At 38.2% G+C, this 13,818-nt stretch overlaps 1 non-coding gene across 1 annotated transcript; it reads left to right on the forward strand.

The window, feature by feature from the left end:
- Positions 1-730: 730 nt before the first annotated feature.
- LOC116105780 lies at positions 731-837 on the forward strand. The gene has a single exon (XR_004124156.1). It is a non-coding gene; the product is annotated as a small nucleolar RNA R71 (small nucleolar RNA).
- The last annotated feature ends 12,981 nt before the right edge of the window (positions 838-13,818 follow it).

Consider the following 13,818-nt stretch of genomic DNA (forward strand, 5'->3'; position numbering starts at 1 on the left):
GCCGGGGCTGTGTGCTGAATCCGGGGTTGCCACATTGACCCACTTGTACCTCCAATTTTCGAATGGATGCCCCTTGATTTCTGAAATTCATACTCGTCTCATTCATAAAATATGTGGTCTCTTGCATAAACTTTCCAAACATGTCCTCCAATTTTGTCTCTCTTTGCTCTCCTGGTTGATTGTTCACCCCTACTTGGTTGTTTGGCAATGCTCTTTGGTTCTATTGGTTGTTTTGCTGATTCTGTTGGTTCTGATTACCCAAGATAGGTTCGGATGATTCCTCCAACCAGGATTATATATGTTAGAGTACGGATTGTTTGGTTGCCTTTGATTTCTTGCCAAGTAGTTAACCTACTCCGATGATGAAGACGCTAAAGCAAACGTGTTCCCCACTTGGCATTCACTGCTCACATGACCACCTGCACAAAATTCACAAATTAGTTGAGGAGTTTGAATAGAATTTACCTGCATACTTCCTAACTATTTCTAAAGTGCTATGAGTTGGGCTGAAATGGCTGTGTATGCTTCAACTTCATGAAGACCCATAGATTTCTTCGGTTGCACCCTCTCATTAGGTCTTTGATAATTGTTGTTGGCTAGCACTTCAAGCAACTCATGAGCTTCTTCAGGTATCTTATTTTGTAATGCTCCTCCCGCGGCTGCATCCACCATAGTTTGCACATTCACCATCAATCCATTATAAAACATTTGGACTTGCATCCAAACTGGCAACCCATGATGTGGACACTTCCTCAGTAATTCTTTGTATCTCTCCCAAGCCTCATACAATGATTCTGACTCTTCCTGTAGAAACAATGTGATATCATTTCTCAGCTTTGCCGATTTTGCTGGAGGAAAGAAATTGGTCAGGAACTTCTATGTTAAATCGTTCCATGTTGTAATCGTTCCTGATGGTAATGCCATTAACCATCCCTTTGCCTTATCCCTCAATGAAAACGGGAACAGTCTCAATCTGATGGCGTCATCTGACACTCCGTTTGACTTGAAAGTATCACAAATCTCTAAAAAATTGGCAATGTGTAGATTTGGATCCTCTTTCAAATCCCCTTTAAACTGTACCGACTGCTGGATCATTTGGATGATTGCCGACTTTATCTCAAAGTTGTTGGCTTGTACCACTAGTCTAGTAATACTCGACCAACTGCCATCAACTGAAGGAACTGAAAACTCCCTTAGTGTTCTATTTTCTGCCATCTCAACAACTATGACCTCTGGTTCAACTATAGCCTCTCTTGCTCTTCTTTCTCTGTTAAGTCTTCAAGTGGTTCTTTCAATCTCAAGATCAATAGGAACCACTGGCTGACGTCTTGCTTTTCGCATAAACTACACAGAAAAATAGAAAAAGTGAGATCACAAACCAACCGAAAAGAACAACAAAATTAAACAAACAACAATTAAAACAGAAATAAACTCCAATCTAGCTAACACAAGAAAACTCAATGTTAACACAAAATTCAATCCCCGGCAACAACGCCAAAAACTTGATGCATTGTTACTACAACATGCAATGATAGCAAGTGCACTAGTTGCACAAAGTAATAAAGTGATGAGTGAGTATCGTTCCCACGAGGATTGATTGTTAAATACTAATTTTCCAAAGTGTTTTTAAGTTGGAGAAACCAAATTTGTTTGGATTAATGAGATAGATTAAAACTAAAACTAAAACAAAACTCACTAAGTATAAAAACAACTAATTAATGAGAGCAAGAATTTAAAACAAGAGTAATATCAATTTTAACAAACGGTTAGGGTTTTGACTTCATTCGGACTCTATGGATTAATTTTTACGGATTATACTATTTTCACACTCACATGCACGGATTGTAAATCGAATTCTCTAAGTTATCAAACATACCTTCTCAGGCTATAAATTCCTACTTTTCCCTATTAAACTTCTGCACCCAACAATGTGAAGAATAATAGATCCAAGTTCATTAAGCTAATGGAATCCTAGATTGATTTCATTGATTCTCAAATCTATCTCTAGCATTCAATATTACAATGGTGATTACCCAAGAAGCTCAACATGATTCATTTCTCAATCTCATCATATTCATCAAATAAAATCAATAAAAACAGAATAACCACACAATCCTTGCAATAGAATATGAAAATAACAAAAATCAATTGATTAACCCATAGAAATCTGAGTCACATCAAAACCCTAACCCAAAATGGGTTAGTTCATAACTAAATCAATACAAACAGCAAGAAAAACATTAAATAGCAGTCAACATATTGAAATAAGAGAAAAGAAAAGTTATCACCCCTAGTTGACAAATCCACATGGTTGAATCTCAAATCTTCTCACTTTCTCCACAAACAATGTCAAATCTATCCAAAACTCAATGAAAACCAGACGAAAACTAGACCAACCCCCTTTAAAATGTAAGGTTTTTCTTATATAGCTCGCCCAAAAGACCTAAAACTTTCCTAAAATAAAACTGTGCATTTTGGAGAAAACTAAAATTCGCAAACTTCGCCGCGGTGAGAAAAGAATTTCGCCGCGGCGACGAGGTAAAATGGAATCTCGTGCTTAATAGTTTTTGCCATGGAGAAGAAAAGACTTCGCCGCGGTGAACCTTCTTGAAGGATTCTAAAATTACAAAATTGCCCTCCACTTGCTTCTTTGCTTGAATCTTTGATCTTTTATGCTCTCCCATGGAAACAAGCTTCATAGTGTTTCAGTCTGCTTCAGAACCCTCCCAAATTCTGAGATCCATTGACTTCTGAATCCAGAAACTCCAATTCATTCCTTATTTGCTCAAAATGTCCATTTGGCCTCCAACACAAAATGTATAGAATTGAGTAGCAATTCAGGTATAAATGAACTAAGAAGTATCTAAAATCTGGCCAAAAAGCCTAATTAAAATAGTATAATTCTCGGATTATCACACGTACTCTAACACTTACTCCAACTTCGATTAGGACCATTACATTGCACCCATAGGCGATTGAGAATGAGGTCTCACCCATCGAGCTTCTAGTCGTGGTCTTGTACGACCATAAGACTTTGGGTTGCTTGTCTACCCATCTCCCTTTGAGGGAGTCAAGCTTTTTGTTCATGGTATGCTTGATCACCTTGTTTACCATTTCGACATGTTTGTTGGCTTGAGGTCAATAGATAGCTGAGAAACTCTTTTTTATGTCGAGCCTCTCGCAAAACGATTGCAAATCCTCAGAATCAAACTGCTTTCCATTATTGATGATAATGGTGTGCGAGGTTCCGAACCTGTAGATGATGCTTTTGTAGACAAAGTCTTTTATCTTCTTTGATGTTATTATTTCCAAAGGCTCGACTTCTACCCACTTGGTGAAATAGTCCATGGCAACCACTACAAATTTTACACCTCCCTTTCCTTAAGATAACAAGCCTATTAGATCAATCCCCTAGATTGGAAATGGCCACGAGCTTGTCAGAGTTGTTAATTTTGAGGTGGAGCTCATGGAATATCTGCAAACCTCTAACATATGTCACAACTCCGCACAAAGTCATTCGCATCCTCAAAGACTGTCGGCCAATAGTATCCTTTGCAGAGTACCTTTTACACCAAAGATCAGCCCCAATGTGGTTTCCACAAATTCCCTAGTGGATTTCCCTCAAAATGACTCTGCATCTTCCTGATCTACAAACTGCAAGAGCAAGGTGTTGTAGCTTTGCTTATACAACCTTTCGTTGACAAGCATATAGAGAGCTAATTTAGCTCGGAAGGTTTTAGCATTGTTTCTTCCATCGGGGGCTATCCCATCTCTTAAGTATGCCGCTATTGAGTCCACCCAGCTATATCTTTGCCCTATCGTCAAGACCGCTTCTTTGGATGCGAGGATTCTTGGATTTGGAAAATTTTGATTAGGATGAAGTCCGTTGTTTCTTTGCTCATCACTGAGGCCAGGCGAGCTAAAACATCAACCACTAAGTTCTATACCCTGGGCATCTACTGCACTGTATAAACTTTGAAGTGTTCAAGCTCAGATTTTACCTTTCGGAGATAGGATGCCATTTTGTCCTCTTTGGCTTGGTATTCCCCAGAGACTAAATGGATGATGAGCTAAGAATCACTGTAGATTTTGATCAATTCTGCCCCCATTTCCTTGGCCAGGTGGAATCCTACGAGCATGGCCTCATATTCTACCTTATTGTTTGAGGTAGCAAAACCAAACCTAACTGTAGCTCAGATTGGATCCCTCTCAGGACCTTCAAGCAAGAGCCTGGCCACTAACCTCTTTTCATTTGAGGACCTATCTACATGCAAAGTCTACTGTCACAAGCTGTCGAGCTTGTTTTCCATTGAACTGTTTTCTTCTGAGGTGCTTGCTTCAAGCGAGCTTGACTCCCCTTCGGGCTGATATGAGAACTCCGAAATAAAATCTACCAATGGTTGGCCCTTGATCGCTATTTCCTAAGAAGTACTTAATGTCATGTTGACTCAGTTCCATAGTCCACTGAATCATTTTACCTAATGCTTTGGGCTTTTGCATTACCTTTTTCAGCAAAAAATTAGTAAGTACATGCACAGAGTGTGCCTGGAAGTAGGGTCACAATTTCTGAGCAGCTATGATGAGTGCATAAGCGAGCTTCTCCATCTCTAGATACTTCATTTTAGCATCGAGTAGTCGCTTGCTCACATAATAGAATGGCCACTACACTCCCCTTTCCTCGCGTACTAAAGTCGCACTAATCGCGGACTTGGATACCAATAAATACAACAGGAGGGCCTCACCTGGTACGAGCCTTGATAACAAAGGAGGCTACCCCAAGTGCCTCTTCAACTCCTAGAATGCTCTCTCACACTCCTCTGTCCATTTGAAACCCTTATTGCCCTTCAAGGTTTCAAAGAACTGAAAGCATCTGTCAATTGCTCAAGAAACAAACCTACTTAGTGCAGCCGCTCGCCCTATCAAACTCTTAACCTACTTTATTTTGGTTAGGCTCTACATGTTTAGTAGAGCTTGAATCTTGTTCGGGTTGGACTCAATATGTTGCTGGTTGACTAGAAAACCTAAGAACTTTCCCGAGCTTACTCCAAAAGCACACTTTAAAGGATTCAGTTGCATCCAATACTTTTTAAGGATACCGATCATTTATCCCAGATGCTTGATGTGGCTTTCAACAACCTTTGATTTGACAAGCATGTCATCAATATATACCTCCATGGTCTTGCCAATTTGTTCAACAAACATTTGATTTACCAAACACTAGTAGGTTGCCCTAGGTTCTTCTATCCAAACAGCATAACCGTATAATAGTAAATAGCCTGGTCAATAATAAAAGAGGTGTACTCTTCATTGGGCTAATACATCGAGATTTGGTTGTATCTCGATTATGCATCCATGAAGCTCAATAGTGCATTCGTTACTGTCGCATCTACTAACTGGTCAACCTGGGGTAGTGGAAAGCTGTCTTTGGGACAAGCTTTGTTGAGATCTATGAAATCGATACAAGTTTGCCACTTGCCATTCAATTTCTTCGCTAAGACCAGATTGGCGAGCCAGTCTAGATACTTTACTTCTCTTATGAAGTTGATGTTTAAAAGCTTATCAATTTCATCTTTGAGCGCTCGATATCGCTCAGAGTCCACAGAACTTCTCTTCTGCCTTATTAGGTGAGCTACTAGGTCGACATTCAGTCTATGGCACATTACTTCAGGGCTGATCCCTACCATGTCTGCATCAACCCATGCGAACACATTGAGGTTTTTCTTAAGGAACCCCACTGAACTGTCTATCAACTCGCCATTCAGATTGCTTTTGATTCTTAAAACACGAGTTCAGTCTTCCTTGCTAACAGGCACTTTTCACAGCTTTTTTGTCAACCTTGCTACGGGCTCCTGTTTATGAATACGAGGATCAATGGTGTCTTCCAATGGTTTGGGCTTCAACTCGGACTTAGTGATGATCATGGTCTTCAAGAGTGCCCACTTCTATGCGACATTTATGACTCGGTTGTAGCATTCCTTTGAATCTTTCTAGCAACTCCTTATTACTCTGATTCCATCCGAAGTTGGAAATTTTATTGCCTGACATCGCACTGAGGTGATTGCACTTAGGTCGTCCAAGAGTGGCCTGCCTAGGATGATGTTATAAGTGGTCCGACAATCAACCACCAAGAACTCCGCCACCATTGTCATTATCTGAGGCTTCTCCCCTATAGTCATAGGCAGCTCAATTGTTCCCTTGGTGACTAGGTTGTCTCCGGTGAATCCGTACAGTGGCGATAGGCATCCTTTCAAATCCTGCTCAGTGAACCTCATTTCTCGGAAAGCTCCCAAGAAGATGATGTTTGTTGCATTGCCATCATCAACCATTATCTAGAGGATTCAGACTTTGCAAATCCTCACCACGATTACAGTCGCATCATGGTTGTGGCGAGGGAATTGGTCGCATTCCTCCTTGGTGAAGCCTATCACCTCACTTTCCATTTTGGGCTGCTTCGACGGCTTTACTTCACAATTCATTACTTGGGGAACCTGTAATATACTATATAGCTAGTAATTCTTTGAGAAATATATGATAAAATCCACTAAATAACTTTTGTAAACATAGATACATAATGTAAAATCCGAAAATTCTAATTTTAATTCTTATAAATATATACACAAAATACTGATATATTTTAGTAAGCACAAGGTAATCTTGAACAGTTTCGCCAAACTCCTCTGCTTCTTGACGTCCCACCCGGTTTTAAATCATCTAGTACCTACAAAACTGTAAAATAATGGAGTGAGAACTAATTGCTCAGTAAGTAAACCAAATTGCACTGCTGTGTTTCCTCCGTTACTCATGTTCTAATTTTCCTTTTCTCACTTTATTCTTTGCTACTATTCTTCATTCCTTTATGGTATTCTGCATTCTTTTTTGATATTCTGCATTCTTTTCTGATATTCTGATTTGCTACTTATCAACGTGCAAAGACAATGAATAAAATTGTACATCATCGAGCATATAAGAAATATTGAATCATGTAAGTAGCATAATACATATGCAGAACAATACACTTTCTTGAGAAAAGAACTTTCTTTTCTTTTCTATTTTCTGTCTCTTATGTTGTATCTCTTTCCTTTCTTCTTTGTTTCTCTTTCTTTTCTTTCTCCTATTTTGGTTTGCCGATCGGACTAGGTTGATGCATGGATTTGGAACCCTGGCCATGTGAGTGGGTACAGTCCTCTTCTACATGCACTACTCACGGACTATACAAATACTGTATCTCTCTACTGATGTTGCTCGCTCATGGCGGCGTGCATGTAGGTATGCTCTGCTAGGTACAGTCCTCATCCACATACACTACTCATGGACTGTACAAATACTGTATCTCTCGGTTGATGCCGCTCGCCCGTGGTGGAGTGTATGTGGGCATCTTTGTCACTCACGAGTTCCCCATTGCAAAAACCTTATATCATAGCACTAGAAAGAAAATAGAAAGAGATACTATACACATTTCAACATGAATTTCCAAGCTACGGAAATTCTACACTTGCATTCTTTAGCAAATGAGAAAATATACATACTTGCATTTTAGCTTAAAAGAAAATTATTAGTCATTTTCTTTTCTTTCTTTCTCATTCTTTGCTAACATATTCTTTCATATTCTGATTTACTAAATCAAGGCTATACATATATATCATGTGCACAATATATGCATGATCAAGCCCATTCTTTAATATGCTTTCCAAATTCACATATAAAAACTTGCAAATTCATTATGGCATAATGGTATGTCATGACATATTCTACCATTCTCTACTATCACAATTGCCATATCAAAATAACACTTCAATTTGCAATTCATTTCTAACAATTTCATGTGCTATTCAAAAAGTAGTAAAAGTTCAAGTAGCTAGAACCAAGCACTAAGGGTCATTTCTCTCATGGAACAACATGACCAAGTGATATATTAAATTTTGGCATAACAATATGCACTCTTGAATACTGACATTTACACTTGGTTAAGCTCAAACATAATCTTCCTACTTCAATTCTTGCCTTTCTCTAACCCTTTCTTCAATACGGTTTAGCCAACTCATGCATGCATTTTCTCTTTGGGTTTTCATCAAACACTTCATATGCACATGCAACTACCATGTTGGCTACACTTCCATAACTCTCTAATTCCACCAAAATGTGAGCCAAAAACTCACCAAATCATCACATAACCATACACTACTTCTCATGGCTAGAAATTGCACATCATTCATCATCAAAACAGCCAACAATTCTCACATACAATCACATAAAAACATGCAAGAATCATACTACACAAGTCTTGCTCAAATCAAGGCTAAAATTGGGGTTTACTTAACTTGAATATGTGAAATCACTTCCCTTTTGCTCAAAATCTCCTCCTCTTGGACCTAGATCATATAAAAACCATAAGAATTTAAAACTTTAAAGTTTAATCACGCTCATTTTGCTAGAATCTTACCTAAGGATGCTTTAGGATTGAAAATCTATGAAAATCCAAGCCAAATCCTATGATTTCCCTTTGAAATTTAGTGAAGAAAATTGAGAGAAAGTGGGGAGAAGATGACGTGAACAAGGGCCGCATTTTGGTTAGGGTGTCTTCAAATGAAACCTTATATCAAATAATATAAGCATGTATTCCCATTTTGCCCTTGCCTTTCTATGAAATTCCATCTATGTCCTTTAGTCAATTACTAAAATACCCTCATTTTTATTATCTTCTTCACATTATTTTGCTTCCTTTCACTTCCCACTTTTTCATCTAATTAGGACTGAAAAGACCATTTTACCCCTAATGAACTTTTAAGGAATTTTCTTCACGTTTGTCTAAGGTAACTTCAAAGAAATCCAACTAAAGGTATTAGAGCATAAGTAAAATTACGTACCTTGATGTGGGTATTACAGAACCAAGTCTGTTCTGGCTTCTCGCGTATATTGCTCACAAGAATGCCTGGAGCTTCCTACAGTCCAGGTCCCCCATAGATAATCCCCACCAACACATCGTCAAGTAGCTGAACTTGCTGAGTCTGATTGTTTTGTTCGCTTGACTTGTCGCAAGCTTGGTTTTCTCTCACGTACTCTTTCAGATGCCCCCTCTTTACCAGGTCTTCAATGGCATATTTCAAGGCTCGACAGTCATTTGTATTGTGCCCGATTGTAGGAATCATGTCGTGGCAAGCACAGAGTAATAAAAATTTTCTTGCCATGGCATGATTCCCTTACCCAAGATCATGACTTGATAAATTAATCCACAATATATTTATATGATTAAACCATACAAGATTAGTAATTTTATACCTTCATTGGCAACTTCTTCTCTAGATCTCGCTATCCAACATAGGATCAAGCTCAACAATATCAACATGAAACTAGGCTTCGGATCACCCTAGGATTGATTGCTAGACCAATCAAAGGGTTTAAGGAGATGTGGTAGAAACTAGAGAGAGAATATCACTCTATGGTTGGTCGTGGCTAGGGTTTATTTGGGAGGGTTTTTCTTTCACAAATTTTGCTCTCTAATTGCAAAATTGATTTATAAGAATTACTCCATTAAATAAAAACCCAATGACCCTTTATATAGGCAATCCCAAATAAGAATCCAATAAGGATTGTAAATCCGTAATTCGTATTTGGATTGGATTACAATCCTTTAATTCCTATTTGAATTGAATTGCAATCCTTGATATAAGGGATTAGGATATCTCTTTAAATATTAATCCTAATTAAATAAATATTCCTATTTATTGAATTCCTATATAAATACATATTCTAATTAAATAAATATTACTATTTCTTTAATCCATATATATTTATCATATTTAATATATGGGTTTTAATATATATTAAATTAAATATATATTCTTTACAATTAATATAATTCCACTTTTGCTAAAATTTCTCCCAATAAATTGGATAATAGCGTCAACCCCTTAGCAAAATTACCAAAGTGCCCTTTTGGCCCATAATGACGAAAATGTCCTAGGACTCCCAAATTACTGAAATATCCTTCTCGACCTAAAGACAAGATTGTCCTTCCATTTCCCTTTTTCATTTAACTACCTTGTATGTGTGTAACCCAAAGGCTCTTTACTTTGCCAACAGTGTCCTTACAATTAATTAAGCATCAACTAATTAGTGTTTTCGTACACCAATCAAGATTGGCCTCTAGCAAGGCATCATAATTCCTGGTAATAAAGAATCAGCGATTTAGGCCCACCTTTTCTATAGTATGGTTACCATACAATTGCATCCATTTCATCATCTTATATCTCATCAAGGTTTGAGGTACAGAAATAGTGTCTACCTCAAAATGCTTGACATATTATATATTTGGTTCTTGAATGTGACGACTATAAAATTGGATTTGAGCACCAACTCGATTCCATTGTGGCCATGAATTTAAGGTCGTAGTTCTTAACCGAATATCTCGCCGAGATAAGATCTCCTGTAACAAGGAGTGATGAATCCTATGTTGATCAACCATAGCCATAGTATACTTCTCGATGTAACCAATCATGCACCACCATTATGGTAATCCCTAAGAGAGATGACATTGGGTTTGTGTCAGATCACATTGATATTTATGCACAGCGCTCTGATGATCTCAAGTCGAAGGACCATATACACCACCATCTGTAAGAAGATATATTCCACAGACATTGGGTCTACCATCTTGTGTGGAATCCTCTAATGGGTCATTCTAGTGGACTTGCACAAGCAAGCACCCGTATATTGCACCAGGATGATGCCCACAACCATGATATGTGAGATTTGTCACTACCTTTCGATAAGGTCGTTCAATGCGATGATAGTCTCTCCATATAATCTGTGTCCTTAGTCAGATTTGTACTATGACTACGGATGGTTTAAGAAAGGCCACCATTTATGCTCATAGGGTTCTCACGATTAATATTTATAACACTTAATTCCCTTGTCATTGGTTTCAACTTTGCTAAGGACATATACTATTTTCTTTACATGCAGTAAATAGAAACTATAGCATATATGCTTGATGAGAATGCAAAATGTCATATTTACCCCCCTTAATGCCTAGTCTTTTTTACCTATTTGCTGCCTAAAATGTACTGATTTTTATTCTATTTTGACTTAGGGAGCAAATGGGAGCGTTAATTGCAAAACGGAACTAATTAAATATTGCTGCTTCCTAAGTTAGGTATGAATATGCATGGATTAAATATTGTTGCTTATGCATCATGCTGATGTTCTTGAGATGACTTGAGATGATGGTGTTTTGGATTTGACTGGAGTGTAGTGTTTGTTTGAATTAGTTTGCCCGAGGACGTGCAAAAGCTAAGTGTGGGGGAATTTGATGAGAATGCAAAATGTCATATTTACCCCCCTTAATGCCTAGTCTTTTATACCTATTTGCTGCCTAAAATGTACTGATTTTTATTCTATTTTGACTTAGGAAGCAAATGGGAGCGTTAATTGCAAAACGGAACTAATTAAGTGAATTCGGACAGTTTTGACGTTGTTTCGTATTTTGGGCATAACTCTCTCATCTGAGCTCCGATTGAGATGATTCAAAATGCTGTAGAACGCTAAGAAATATATCTACAACTTTTATGTTTTGAGTTTGGAGAGATAATTGCTGCATCAATGTTGTAATTGGGCTTGAAGTTGACGCATCTGCACTGCCGATGTTCTGGAACATTCTGCCTTGTAATGCAAGTCCAAGAGGCAGTTTATTATTGGAAGATTTGAAGACATGTGGCACACGAGTTACAGCTGGACACATCACTTTCCTATTTTTATTTTTAAGACTTTATTGTATTTTCAATTAATTAGAATCAGATTAGGATAATTGATTTTAGGAGATTGAGTTGGATTCAAACACTTGAATTAGATTTTTGGGAGGAGAGATCAGATTAGTTTTTTTTTGGTGGACACACGCCTCTCTCTGGTCTTCTCTGAACTTTTCCTCTGTAATTCGGTGATGGCCATGAGAGGCTGATTTTGATAACTTGGTCGAAGTAAACGGAAGCCTCGGAATCGATAAACTGTGAGATCTAATATAATTTTCTTTGTGTTCAATTTTCGTGTTTGAGTATTGGATGTTTTTCTATGCCTAATTTTATGATTGTTTCATTTAATTACTAGGGAGGCCTACTAGTTTATTAATTGTCGCAATCTACTGCTAAGTTAGATATCAAATCCGTAATTGTTTGATCCCTCCAACTTGCGAAGCAATTAGGGTTAGTAATTTGCTGCGTCAGGAATTAATAACCTTACGAAGAACATTCAACTAAATTAAATACAACCGCTTGTGTTTGTGTTGTTTAGCTTCATCGATCTCTCTAATTCTTAAGGCTGCCACTAGATTAAATCTTGAGCGCTTGTCTAGGGTTGTTTAGGGGTAAGATTAATTAGGATCGCTTGTTTCCTGATTAATTACAATTAAGGAGAGATAGGAAATTATTTTCAACGGTGAATATTCAATATGTGAATTGATTTTCTTTGCATCAATGATCAGTTATAAGATTCCGATGGTGGATGTTGACAGAGACCAAGTTCGTCCTTTTGATTGAATTCGAATTAAATTGTTTTTGCTTTTACTGAAATTGTTTTTGCTTTTACTGAAATTGTTTTCTGTTTTTACACAAACCCCCCCAGCGTTTTTCACATCAAAGAAAATTCGGATAGACACTCTTCGTGGGATCGACCCTTGCTTACCCTATTTACAGTTCAGCAGTTAGGTTCGAAAGGTTTTAATTCTGGGTGCCTACGACAGCACGCCAATGCTCATAAATAAGTGATGCCTTTTATTCATTTATTAAAATGAGTTTACAATAGCTAAAACGTTGGCTCTAGTGCACCTATTCTAACATCGATATCCTTGTGGAACCTGTAGTACTTCTGGTGATCCGTTCTCCTAGGTGCCCCTCTCATCCTTTCTAGTGGAGGTAGCTTCCTAGCCTTGTTGTGAGCCACATCTTCTTCAAAGGAGTATACTCTACATATTGAGGAAAAGGTTGTCTCTCCCGACGAGGACTTATTTGTTGCCTTTTTTGGTACCTGTTTCAGTCCTTGTCACCTTGATCTTGGCCTCTCCTTTTCTCTAATGGGTGGTCTTGCCGCTGGTAAGAGGCTTTTATTGAGCACTTATCGGCTAAGGCTATAAGTGAGCTCTCAACTCACTTATGTTTGGCCGCCATTTGGTAGAATTTGGCCAAACTAATGTGGTCTTCCCACTAGATTTATTTCCATAACTTCGTCTACAGCCTTATCCTAACGATGAATAAGGTCCAAATTGATTCCTCCGAAGTGTTCGCAACTTTGGACTGCTCATTCTAGAACCTCGTTAAATACGAGGTCAGAGTTTTGTCTTTCTCTTGATGAATATTGCTCAGATAACTAAGTGGCATGACGAACTGCCTCCTCGCTTGGAACTGTTAGAGATAAAAGAAGGAGAACTGCTACCACAACTAGATTGAGTTTGTTTTCAGCCTTTTATACCACCTCTTGGCATCTCCCACTAAAGTGACCACAAAACAATGACACTTCGCCAAGTCGAAGACCTGATGTAATTCCATCAGGTCGTTGAAAGTATCCAAGTGGTCTCTGGGATCTCCTTTCTAATCAAACTTGTTCTCTAGCACCCTAAATCCCTAAGAAAGCAGTGTCTGATGGACTTCCACCATGAATGGAGAGCTTACTATTTATTCCGATGAATTGTTATGGCGGGCTCTCAGATCATCGAGCACTTTTGCACTTGATCCAAACCCTCATTGTGAGGAGGATTCTGATTGCAAGCTTTGTTTAGCCTTACCTCAAGCAGATGAGCTTGGAGATCAATTGCTTACGAGCTTGCACTAGTGA

The sequence above is a fragment of the Pistacia vera genome, unplaced genomic scaffold, assembly GCF_008641045.1.
Source record: "Pistacia vera cultivar Batoury unplaced genomic scaffold, PisVer_v2 Contig503, whole genome shotgun sequence".
Classification (NCBI taxonomy): domain Eukaryota; kingdom Viridiplantae; phylum Streptophyta; class Magnoliopsida; order Sapindales; family Anacardiaceae; genus Pistacia; species Pistacia vera.